Source organism: Anabrus simplex, chromosome 10, assembly GCF_040414725.1.
Source record: "Anabrus simplex isolate iqAnaSimp1 chromosome 10, ASM4041472v1, whole genome shotgun sequence".
NCBI classification, from domain to species: domain Eukaryota; kingdom Metazoa; phylum Arthropoda; class Insecta; order Orthoptera; family Tettigoniidae; genus Anabrus; species Anabrus simplex.
The window spans coordinates 52,538,887-52,552,488 of NC_090274.1; the positions used below are offsets into that span (position 1 = coordinate 52,538,887).

Below are 13,602 nucleotides of genomic sequence, written 5' to 3' on the forward strand. Positions count from 1 at the left end.
AAATTTCGTAGTAGAGCCGCGAATCGAACCCGAGACTCCGGGTTGGCGGCTAGTCGCACTAACCACTAGACCACAAACACGGACATCATTATTATTATTAATGTCCTTCTCTGTGGTGTAATGTGATTAGCTGCCACCCCCGGAGGCTCAGGTTCGATTCCCGGCTCTACCACGAAATTTGAAAAGTGGTAAGAGGACTGGAACGGCATCGACTCAACCTCGGAAGGTCGACTGACAAGGGTAGGCTATGGTGCATGGGTGACCGATTCGATCCATCTTTGGTACACGTGTCGAGCATGACCAGGAGTATAACAGGTACACGGAGTAAGGTGCAATTCTCAGCCGTTTCCGAGTTATTAATTAATGACAAATTGCAGTGAGTTACGTGCAAGCTATGTTTGCTAGCAAGGCAACGAGATCGTGGCGCAGCGCTGAGGGCTCCGCTTTGTAAGCAGGGGGGCGGTGGATAGAGTCCCGCTGAAGGGCGATTTTTTCAAATATTCCACTTCTCTCACAAATTAAGGTGTCTTCAATAATAGTCATTTTCGAATCAATTCCAATACATTCTTTTTTTAGCGGGAAAAGTGTTCTGAAAAAGTCGCACAGGAGCTGTTTGAAAAATTATTACTTTTATTCCCAGTATTTTGTAGAACTTATTTTACCCTATTTTTATTCACTATCGTGCTGTTCACGCGAAGAATTACTGCGTGAACTAGGATGATATTGGTCATGAACGTTAATGAAGATACGTTAATGTGTGAGAGATATGAAATATTTGAAAAAAACCGTCCATCAGCGGGATTCGATCCAGCAACCCCGCGCTTACGAAGCGGAACTCTTATCGCCGCGCCACGACCTCTCTTGTTTTGACAGCAAAAATAGCTTGCACATAAGCGCATTGCAATTTTTCATTAGTTCATCTCTCGGAAACGGCTGGGAATTGCGCCTTACTATTACTCTTCTTCTTCTTCTTCTTCTTCTTCTTCTTCTTTATCTGTTTACCCTCCAGGGTTGGCTTTTCCCTCGGACTCAGCGTGGGATCCCACCTCTCCCGCCTCAAGGGGAGTGTCCTGGAGCTTCAGACTTTTGGATCGGGGGATACAACTGGGGAGGATGACCAGTACCTCGCCCAGGCGGCCTCATCTGCTATGCTGAACAGGGGCCTTGGTGGAGGATGGGAGAGTGGAAGGGATAGACAAGGAAGAGGGAAGGAAGCGGCCGTGGCCTTAAGTTAGGTACCATCCCGGCATTTGCCTGAAGGAGAAGTGCGAAACCACGGAAAAAAACTTCAAGGATGGCTGAGGTGGGAATTGAACCCACCTCTACTCAGTTGACCTCCCGAGCTGAGTGGACCCCGTTCCAGCCCTCGTACCACTTTTCAAACATTTCGTGGCAGAGCCGGGAATCGAACCCGGACGTCTGGGGGTGGCAGCTAATCACACTAACCACTACACCACAGAGGCGGACCTTACTATTACTCGCGAAACTTTTACTGACAACTCTTTGTACGGGGTTGAGGAGTAAGGGGGGAGCTAGCCCTGTTCCGGTAATACTGCCAACTAAATGGAAATGAAATCTGAATTGAATCGATAGTAACCGAGCTCGATAGCTGCAGTCGCTTAAGTGCGGCCAGTATCCAGTAATCGCGAGATAGTGGGTTCGGGCCCCACCGTTGGCAGCCCTGAAGTTGGTTTTCCGTGGTTTCCCATTTTCACACCAGGCAAATGCTGGGGCTGTACCTTAATTAAGGCCACGGTCGTTTCCTTCCCACTCCTAGACTTCTCCTATCCTATCGTCGCCATAAGACATTTCTGTGTCGGCGGGACGTAAAACAAATAGCAAAAAAAAAAAAATCGATATTATGATCGATAAGAATTTCCTAAATCTTAAACAAATACAGTAGAGACAATACGCGACACTCTGCGAGATATTGAGGGAGCGCGATTAGAGCTCTGTCTGGCGGAGTGACCTGAGAGTTACTGATTCTGTCATAAGAGCACGTGTATTTGTTTGTGAAGTTTTTGGCGTTATTTATGCGTTTGCATAAAGTCGACGTAAGTAAATACCCAAATAGTAGCGTGTGTCATTCCTTTATTTCTCCTCTCAATCTGAGTGGAAAGATATGTGCTGTGTTCGGCTGCAATAACTATGAAGTGCAGAAGGATTCGCGGTCTTTTCCCTCGTGACAAGAAAATATCAGTATTGTATTCGCATATAATATATTCAAGTGGAACGAGATTTTTATGGTACTTCCTAAACTTCTGACCTGCGCGGCTCATATTTTAACTGGCGTATAATATAATAAGCTGATTTTATTGTATAGCGCAGCAGTTAACCTTCAATACCGATGTGTTGTTGTTGGTGTGATTTGTGGGTTTGGTTTAATTCAGGAAAATACATATGCGCGCGCGCGCGCGCGCGTGTGTGTGTGTGTGTCTGGTTGTTTTCCAAGCCACCCCATTTGGAACGCCGTAATGCGTTGTCAAGCACTGAAGAAATTATGGGTGATTTAAATGTATATATTTTGTTGAAACAATATGATGATGCAAAGTTGATTTACAGTAATGTAATGGCATTATGGCAAGTGTAGCGGTCAGCATGATTAGCTGGCACTCCCGGAGGCCCGGGTTCGATTCCCCGCTCTACCACGAAATTTGAAAAGTGGTACGAGGGCTGAAACGGGATCCACTCAGCCTTGGGAGGTCGACTGAGTAGAGGTGGGTTCGATTCCCACCTCGGCCATCCTCGAAGTGGTTTTCCGTGGTTTCCCACTTCTCCTCCAGGCCGGGATGGTACCTAACTTCAGGCCATGGCCGCTTCCTTCCTTCTTCCTTGTCTATCCCTTCCAATCTTCCCATCCCCCAGGCCCCTGTTCAGCATAGCAGGTGATGCCAGTCAGTTGAGCTCAGTTGATTTTCGTCTTTCTTTCTTTCTTTCTTTCTTTCTTTCTTTCTTTCTTTCTTTCTTTCTTAATCTGTTTACCCTTCAAGGTTGGTTTTTCCCGTGGATTAAGCGAGGGATCCCACCTCTACTGCCTCAAGGGCAGTGTCCTGGAGCGCGAGACTTTGGGTCGGGGGGATAAACTGTGGTGTAGGACCAGTACCTCACCCAGTACCTGCTATGCTGAACAGGGGGGGTGGGAACATCGGAAGCGATAGACAAGGAAGAGGGAAGGAAGCGGCCGTGGCCTTAAGTTAGGCACTACGCTGGCATTTGCGAAGAGTAGAAGTGGGAAACCACGGAAAACCACTTCTAGGACGGCTGAGGTGGGAATCGAACCCTCTTCTACTCAGTTGACCTCCCACGGACCCCGTTACAGTCGTACCACTTTTCAAATTTCGCGGCAGAGCCCGGAATCGAATCCGGGTCTCCACGTGTGGCACCTATTTACACTAACCACTGCACCACAGAGGCGGACGTTTCATTTATTGAAAGCTATATTTATGATCATTTGATTTTTTCCATAGGGAAATTTGATTTCGATTTCTAAAATGAGTAGGTTCGTGACTACTGTTCGTCTTTGTGGCAGCCTGCAAATGCAGTGGAAAGAATTTAAAACAGAAAGAAATAGGCTTCCAATAGCCCGCCTGGTCGTTAACGCGTGATGTCTATTAATACAGTAATATAATTACCGTTATTACTATGATAATTTGTATGTGTTTTTTTTCTTCTTTGTTTACCGTAAGTAAATGAGATCCCTCTTTGGACTGTTTCAGGTGAGTACCTTACGTCACCGAGCAGAAGACACAGCGCGCTCTGGGCGGTGCCAGTCGCCGCTCTTACGACAATAGCAAATAAAGGAGACTTCACTTGTCCAACGCCCTTTTTGTCAGAGGTAACATTGTTTTCTACATCCTACATGAAGTGGGTCTCCTCAAGGAGCCGAACTTTCTCCTCCAGTAAGTGATACTTACATATGACGGACCTCAAAGCAAGCCCAATTCAATTGATATGCACATTTGCGATCTGTGTATTACCGGTCTTACTAATACAAGAATTGGTGGTAGGCTGTCAATATTGTAATTGACACAGGGTTTTGAGGGTTTGTAGACTTATTTATTACAAATAAAATCCACAAGTTCACGCCTTTTTTTTTTTCTTCTAACAAAGCGTAATTGATGTAGATGTACCTTCAATTACTTCAAAGTAGTTACTTGTTATAAATCCGTTTTCGCTGTTTCAGTTTCTCATAGTAACTCCTATTACTCTCTTGTCGTTTCATTTCTTTCATTCCTCCATCATTCACTTTTCTAGTTTCAACTGTTTATTTTGCACGTTTTTACCGAATCCTAATCACATCTTTCTTTCTTTCTTTCTTTCTTTCTTAATCCGTTTACCCTCCAGGGTTGGATTTTCCCTCGGACTAAGCGAGGGATCCCACATCTACCACCTCAAGGGCAGTGTCCTGGAGCTTGAGATTTTGGGTCAGGAAATCCAAATGGGGAGTAGTGCCAGTACGTTACCCAGGCGGCCTCACCTGTTATGCTGAACAGGGGCCTTTTGTGGGGATGGGAAGATTGGAAAGGATAGATCAGGGACAGTAAAGAAGGCCGTGGCCTTAACTTAGGTACCATCCCGGTTTTTGCCTGGAGGAGAAGTGGGAAACCATGGAAAACCACTTCGAGCATGGCTGAGGTGGGAATAGAATCCCTTTCTACTCAGTTGACCTCCCGAGGCTGAGTGGAGCCCGTTCCAGCCCTCATACCACTTTTCAAATTTCGTGGCAGAGCCGGGAATCGAACTCGGCCCTCTGGGGATGGCATCTAATCACACTAACCACTACACTACAGAGGCGGACATATTTCTTTCCAATTGTTAAATTTGTTATTTTATACAACTGACCACGATGTATTCACAACGACAGCTAACCTCCAACTGAGCGCGCGAGTAAACACAGCGCCATCTTATAACAAAGTATGCGTGTGACGTCACATATTTAGCACAAATTTTGCCTTTGAAGCGCAATTTGATGAAAACTACGCTTCATATTTTCATGTTATTTATTTATTTATTTATTTATTTATTTATTTATTTATTTATTTATTTATTTATTTATTTATTTATTTATTTATTTATTTATTTATTTATTTATTTATTTATTTATTTATTTATTTATTTTGCAACAGGTAGCCTCCTGTCTTATCTGCCAATTGATACGTTTAACATAATCATAATTTAAATACTCTCGGTGATATTCGCGTTCTACTCAAACACTGAAAGCGTCTTAACATTTTTCTTTCCATGTACGTAAGTCTACGTTAAAAAATCCTTGTACAATTGTTTAACACTTGCATAGTTGTACATTGAATGAACCCTGTGTTTGTGTTTTATATTTTTCTTACTAATAAACGTGGTGTACGTACTGTATTACTATACTATATACCCGTATACACTCGTTCCAAGCCGTAGGAAACTCTTCCTGCAGTTCACTGGCGCATTTCTTCATGTTCACCTTCTTCATAATTGTTTGTTGCCGGTTATCTAGGCGCAAAACGTTTTGAAAAGCCGCGGGGTAGCACGAATAAAATAGAATAGAATAGAATAGAATAGAATAGAATAGAATAGAATAGAATAGAATAGAATAGAATAGAATAGAATAGAATGTCCCAATATACAAGAACAGAAGAGTAATCTATATATATAATTGGATGTTGGTATGTTTGAAGCTAATAGACTCAAAAACTACTGGACCGATTTCGTTGAAATTTTCACAGTTTGTTCTTATTACATCTGAGAGGGATTATGAAGTGCTTTGAACGAAATCTGATTGGTAGTTCGGCACTAAGGGGTGAAAAATAAAATAGGGGAAGATAAGCAAACCGCAAGACAAGTTCGATCAGCGGGTTGCCTACCCAACAGTATGTGAAGATTATGATATGTTCCTTAAAACTTATTTCTGTTTTTATCAAATAGTGTGGGGGCAGGACACCCCTCCCAGCCCAACGGGAGAGGATGAAATGTAAAAGTAATCGAAAACGACCGATATTAGTGTCGTATATGCTGAGGTAAATAAATGTAGACTACACAGGCAGGACAAGGTCTGTCGGGTTTTGCTAGTACAATATATTATTCTTCTTCTTAATCCGTTGAACATCTACAGTACGGTTGGTTTTTTTCTCTCGGACTCGACGAGGGATCCCACCTCTACTGCCACAAGGACAGTGTTTGGGAGCGTAAAAGTTTGGGGCCGGGGGTACAGCTGTGACGTAGGAACAGTACCCCGCCCGCTCCACTCAATTGACCTCCCGAGACTGAGTGGACCCCGCCCCAGACCTCGTACCACTTTTCAAATTTCGTCCGAGCCACTCAGCCCGGAAATACCCTAATAACCATATGAATATAATGAAATGAAAATGAATGAAAATCCACAGCCTGTTTCCAGTCACTCGACCGGGTCAGGAAAGGAATGAATGAAGCCCCCATCTAGCGGCGACGATAGGAAGTGTGCCGGCTGCCGAAGCCTGTCGCACTCCTCTGGGGCAATGAATAATGACTGACAGATGGAATGGAATGATATTGGAGAGTGTCGCTGGAATGAAAGATTTTAAGTCCCATTTTATGCTTTTCTTTTTTATGCAATTTACGTTACGTCGCACCGACACAGCTTGGTCTTATGGCGACGATGGGATAGGGAAGGGCTAGGAGTGAGAAGAAAGCAGCCTTGGATTTAATGAAGGTGTGAAAATGGGAAAGTACAGAAAATCTTCAGGGCTGCCGACAGTGGGGTTCGAGCCCACTATCTCCCTTTAGAGTGATTACCCCAAAGGAGATATTTCGTTATATTAACACCTAGAGTTTCCATGGCTCGGGCGGCAGCGCGATGACCTCTAACCGCTGGGCTCCGGGGTTTCAATTCCGGTCAGTCCATGTGAGATTTGTGCTAAACAAAGCGGAGGCAAAACTTTTTTTCTCTGGATGGTCGGGTTTTCCCTGTCATCTTTCATTCCATCAGCACTCTCCAGTATCATTTCATCTGTCAGCAGCCGACACAATTCCTATCCTCGCCGCTAGATGGGGCTTCATTCCATACCTAACCCTGTCAAATGACTGAAAACAGGCTGTGGATTAACAGCATCCCCAAGAGTTACTTTCACCCCGTCAACACAGTAACTAAAACTGAGGACAAGCTAACGTTTCACCCACCTTGTCTACTGTCCATCTCACAACACTGTCGAGATCTTTTTGCAGTCGTTGACCATCAAAAGACACGTGGAGGAAATGCTGCTAACAGCTGGGAGCACCTCAAGGTCGTTGGACCGGATACGGAAGGTTGTCCTGTTTCCTGTTCAGCTTCATCTCTGTCTTACGTGGAAACCCTGTCAAGTCTAGCGCATTTCAGCTGACAAACGGAAATGTTCGACAGGTGACTGATTCATAGAACATGTAACACTGGTTAATTTAAATTTGTTTTGGGGAATTTTTTTGTTTTCGAATTTGGGCAACAATGGACCACACAGTACGTGAGACTTCTTGGCTTTTCTTCTCTTCATTCTTTCGATTCTCACCTCTCTCTCCACTTCGGAAATAATCCGTTTATGTCTCCTTTGTAGTCGTTTCTCTTCAAATGATATTAGATTGTCCAGTTTTCTTCTATTGTGGATCATCCAACTTCTACTGCATCCCTCTTGACTACAGCTGCAGTCGCTTAAGTGCGGCCAGTATCCAGAAATCGGGAGATAGTGGGTTCGAACCCCACTGTCGGCAGCCCTGAAGATGGTTTGCCGTGGTTTCCTAACTTCACACCAGGCAAATGTTGGGGCTGTACCTTGATTAAGGCCACGGCCGCTTCCTTCCCATTCCTAGGACTTTCCCATCCCATCGTCGCCATAAGACATATCTGCGTCGGTGCGACGTAAAGCAAATAGCACCTCTTGACCACTTTTACCAACATGGAGGTGGCCTCTAATCCCATGACGTATCTAAAGATCGTTTTTGGTGAGTCGATTGTCATCCATTCTTGGTGCCCGTAGAATTTCAGTGTACTTGTAGAGCTCCTCATTTTTCCTTTTCTTACAAGTCCCATTACCAGTCTTCTGCGGTCCCAGAATTTTCTTCAGCATCTTCTTTTCCTTCATCTCGAGTTCTTGCAGCTCCCCTTTTTCACATAGAAAATGTTTCTTAGATCACACAGTACAGTGTAGGGCCCCAACTTAACAAAAACGTAAAGTTGAGTTATTTCACTCAATTGTGACTAAAATATTGAATGTCAAAACGCGTATTTTGAAGATCTCTATCAAATGGAAAAAGAAAATTTTGGAAATCTTATCCGGTCCAAATGGTATTCCCAAAAAAACAGTAAAAAAAGGGCAATTTTTAAAAATGAGTTTATTCCACAATTATTATCTGAAGTCCCTTTTAAATATTGCAATAAATATATTGGTCCTTTGTTAAAAAAAAATTCGTGCCAGATTTTTGAATTTCGCAAAACTAAGGTCTCCAGTTCGATTTGAAGAGTGTCATGTATGATGTGACAATAGCGTTACTAGTGGTAAAGTTAGTCAACCAATGAATTTCCGGTTTTCGGTTGTTATCTAACAATAAATCACGTGAGTATTTCGTGCGTTATTATGCCGCTAACATGTAAACGTCGTTTGGTTGCAAATAAGAAGTTAGAAAAGTGGACAAGGTGAAATATAGTGATGAACCAGGGGTCGTTCGGATGAAGATGTCGTGATGGTAGAGCGATCAACAGAAACATTTGATGAAGATAATCGACCTTCATCACGAGCCTCGCAGCTGATGAAACGATCGACGTTCGAGAAGTAAGCTAAATCGTTTGAAAGTAAAGAAACTCAAATACATCTGACAAAAGATGTATTATTTTCTATATAATTTCAATAATAAATATTGTGTACATTGTAAGGAATCTCATGGTTTGCCATTGATGTTTTCACGGCCCGTACTTATAGACATGATATAGGCTTTTGGACTTATGCCGTGTCAAGAAAATAAGGTGAAATTCTTTATGTTTCGCAGAAAACTTTGCTCTCTAAAGTAATGTGACTAAGGTATTGAAGAGAAATGGTCAACGTGCCAAAAGTCATGTTTTGAAGAGCTCTATCAAATTGAAAAAGAAAATTTTCGAAATCTTATCCGGTCTAAATTATATTCACGAAAAACCAGTAAGAAAAAGGGCAATTTTAAACAGTAAACAGTCGAGATATTCTTCTGAAGACACAAAGCAAAGTTCTCTACGAAACGTAAAGCATTTCACCTTATTTTCTTGACACGGCATAAGACCAAAAGCGTATATCAAATCTCATGGTTTACTTCTCCTTCATGTTCTAAAAGTCCTCTTTTCCACATTCCGTGAAGGGAGATTTTCAATGTTCATTTGCTTGTTCAAAGGACTAGAACTGTGGCTTTACAAAAATTCAAATAAGGCACAGTGAAGCGTATAATCATTCCAGTTTTGTAATGTCGGATGTTAGTTAGCCTTGTAAGATATTGCCCGTTTGTTATACCTGTTCTATGTTAGCTTGTAGATCAGACCTAATTTTTTGACTCCTACCTTGTTTGCCTCTTTATCCAGTCCATTGAGTTGGATCCATTCAGCCAGGTATTTGAACGTCTCTGTCCTTTTAAGCTTGTCATTTTCTACCTCCATGTACCTCTCGCTTTGGTGCTTGTTCTCCATATATATGCCGTTGTTTTGGGGAATATTATCAGACCGGAATCCACAGTTCATGCCTGGTCTTCGTACTGAACTGGAATACATTGGATTGGAAGCTGTTGTCATAGCCAATTTGGAACGCAGGTTGCGACAAAATTGGTGTCACGGGAAATCACTAATTTATCTTTGTTAGATTTTTTTTCTTTTTTGCTTTAGATAAATGTTTGTGGAAGTACCTGAACCCGGCTTTCAAACAGAACATTGTTTTGTTTGCCTTTGTTAGAATATTGATGTGACAACATCTTTTTCTTCAAATCGGCATGCACGGTGAAAATCAGCCTATTTATTATACGCTGTTTCTGGATTCGATATTTCAGTAGCAAGACATCAGCTAAATGGTACAACAATGAATTCACCATTAATCTCGGTCATGTTAGACATTTTAGTTTTCATCCCTTCTCACCTCAGACAACCCCCATGGCGATGGGAGCTGAACTTGGAATTAAAGGGCATCCGGAGTGTTATACATCTCAGCGACCTGTGGATTCCACACTAATATCGGTCATTTTCGTTTATTTTTATCTTGCACCCCCTTCCCCTACTCCTACGTGTGCTAGGGGTATCTTGCCCGTAGAGCATTTTCTTCCAGATAGTAAGTCATATGTGTACCAAGTTTGGTTGAAACTGCTCCGTGCATTCCAAAGCTATGCTGGAGCTTACATACGTACCAGGTGCATACATTTTTATAGAATACAAGAATGTCACCCCTCAGCTCTCCCGGGAAGATAGAATGTTCTAGACACTTTTAGGAATTTCTACAAATATCCACTCAAATATACCTGGATTTTAACTTTTGATAATGTTTTAATACTACAATGACTTAATGTTTGAAGGTTCTCCACCCTCCGACAGCGGGGGATAGGGATGTTTAAAACCCACACTATTTTTGCTCTGTTAGTAAGAAATAATTGTCTCAAATTTTGTTGAAGTCGGTCGGGTGGTGTAGGAGGAGATTGGAACAAACGTATCCGCAAAAATACAGACGTATTTATATTAAGAATTTTTTGTATAACTTCTAGACAAGACATTTCAATCATCGGACAGAACCTGACGATGAGATCAACTAACTTGAACTGTTCTTGATTTGTTCTTTGTTTTTGCCGCAAAAGGGAGCTCTGAAGACACAACAAGCACCATAGACTAAAAAGAAGGATAACTGACTGCTTTCGAAATAAAAACCAGTTCTAAATTTGTAAAGAAGTAACCAGTATGTCAACTGAAGGTTCCATTAAACGAGTGGACGTTGTAGTCATTGATAGGAAATCCAATAAAGGAGGCAATATCGACCCAACAGCCCGATTTGGGCGAGATGAAAAGCAGTCCGAAGAAGTTGAGACAGAAAAGAAAATGCACTATGAGCTTTGATTTCGTGACTTGTGACACAAGTATAAAATTACAAGGGCTGTAAATACTGTAAAGTAGTGGCAACGTAGCCCGGACACTCGCAGGAGTTCGGGCATGCGCAAATAGGATATAGGAGCGGTCAGGTGGAGCTATTATGGATGTGTAGTGTGCATTTGACGAGTATCCAGTAGGGAGTGTTGTGGCTGTGTGGCGTTGAAGTGAAAAGTGTCAATTCCATCGCTCTAAAGCAAGTTTTCAAAAGGTGATCAGCCCTTGGCAATAAATGCATCAGCATGTTCAATACATTTCCAGTTTCTTTGTAATCATTTAAGAAAAGGCTAGGAAAACAACAGATAGGGTATCTGCCACCTCGGGGACTGCCCTAAATGCAGATCAGTGGTGATTGATTGATTGATTGATTGATTGATTGATTGATTGATTGATTGATTGATTGATTGATTGATTGATTGATTGATTGATTGATTGATTGATTGATTGATTGATTGATTGATTGATTGATTGATTGATTGATTGATTGATTGATTGATTGATTGATTGATGCGCGCGGAACAATCACAAATTTCTTCGCAAATGTTTTCAAAAGATGTTGACTCCTTAGCAAAGTTCTACAAGAAATTTCAACTGTGATTTTGAGAGATTCACTCCAAATAGTACAAACTTACCTGTGTAACTTGAAAGTTATTTGAATAAGTAGAATCTCTCGGAGAGTAGCTGGCCGAAAATGAATAAATATTGCAACATTTTAAACAATTTAATGAAAATTAATTAAATGTATTTTCTTATTGTCCTTGTGGATTAATCAGTAGGGTGAACCTTTGTGTTTAGCCTAGTATTAGGGGAGTTTTCTAAAGTGGATTTTCTCTCTCTTCATTTTCATTTACGTTTCATTAGAACATTATCCTCTAACATTTGCATATTTTACATTCGGTGCGATTGTGGTTTGTTTTGTGCACAATTCTCAGTTTTTGGACGCAAATAAATGTTCTCTTGCTGCTGAACTTTTACGAGCACTAATTGAAATTAGTTGTGGTGTAATAGGCGGTTAGATCCTTGTCAACAGAGAACACAATACTCTCCTTGTGTAAGCAAGTTCGCTGACATGTCGTAAGCAGAACAAACAACACATTTTGTGGTCAGTGGGAGCAGTTAAAGATGCTTCTTTGTGCCATGGATGACATAAGCAGAAAATGTGTATCTTTAAAAAGATAACAAACAGTTCTATGTGCTTGAACACATAAACTGAAACAATGAAACTGGTTAGAAGACGTGCGTTTGCCATCCGCAATATTCATCACGAGTTTAGGATTTTGTGAGGTCGAATCTCTCATATCTCTGAATTGATTTGATCATGATGGAGTTTTGTTTGAAATCTGTGATCATTGCCATACCATTTGTGTAGTATCTGTCGCGTGCGAAATTTTAACACGAAGTATTTAAAGAAGGAATGGAAGCTAATAATGTTTTAACAGCTGCGTGCAACATTTTGTTGCAGTTCCTCCCCAGAAAATTAAGTTTAAAGCTAAAATAGTTAAGGGGTGTTCCGCAAGGCTCGGTGTTGGGACCTGGTTTCTCATAACGGAATTGTGATTGGCTCCTTATGTATTTCAACACTTTCTCCCACGTCGCATGGGAAGGCGTATTAAAGCTGAGTTTGGAAAAGATCAGTTGGGCTTCCAAACCAGTTAGGAACCCACGAACAATACTAACTCTACGACTGATTTTTTAAAAGTGACTTAACATTTCACTAACACATGGAATGTTTCCGGGGACACGAGGATGGGAAAGGTAAGGGCCGTGGCGTTAATTAACGTACAGACCCAGAATTCGCCTAGTGTAAAAATGGGAAGCCATGGGAAATCATCCTCAGGACTACCGATGGTGGGATTCAAACCCATGATCTACTAAATGCAAGTTCACAACTAAGTGGCCCAAACCGCGCACACATATGTTGTAAATAAGTGAATCCGTATACCAAAATTAACTTCACACGTAGAAAGAGTTCATATTACTTTAAAAGCATAAAATAAAAACTGCCGGGCTGAGTGGCTCAGACGATTGTGGCGCTGGCCTTCTGACCCCAGCTCGGCAGGTTCAATACTGGCTTAGTCCATTGGTATTTGAAAGGGCTCAAATACGTCAGCTTCGTGTCGGTAGTTTTACTGGCACCTAAAAGAACTCCTGTAGGACAAACAGTCAAAAGTAATGTGTTGCAATTATTCCCCGGAATGTTTAGTTGTAAAGCTAAAAAAGGCAAGGGGTGTTCCTCAAGGCTCGGTGTTGAGACCTGCTGTCTCATGACGGAAGAGCGATGGGCTCCTCCTTTATCTCAACACTTTCTCCCACATCGCACTGTGCACACTAGATATGCTTACGTCATCTTCGTACTGTATTTCTCTGTCTGTGAGACGATGAAGCTCCATCAAAGTAGTGTCCTGTTTGTTGTGTCTCGCAAAAAAATGTAAACAAATGATTATATCACCTGTTCTTCCTGCCTGAAGTGCTTGTGACTTAATATGGACGTGTTAAACAGTATAGTGAGTTAATCACTTAAACTCATTGCGATA

At 41.8% G+C, this 13,602-nt stretch overlaps 1 protein-coding gene across 3 annotated transcripts in view; it reads left to right on the top strand.

Annotated features, from left to right (window-relative positions):
- Positions 1-13,602, top strand: part of LOC136882018 (metabotropic glutamate receptor 3) — a 645,441-nt gene that overhangs the window by 82,499 nt on the left and 549,340 nt on the right. The window contains exon 1 of one of the 3 annotated variants that reach the window (XM_068229312.1): positions 3,735-3,835. The exons of the other annotated variants lie outside the window; for them this stretch is intronic. The gene's annotated coding sequence lies outside the window, so the exon portion shown is untranslated. Of the gene's footprint in view, positions 1-3,734; positions 3,836-13,602 lie in introns of those variants that run through there. 3 annotated transcript variants of the gene reach the window in all.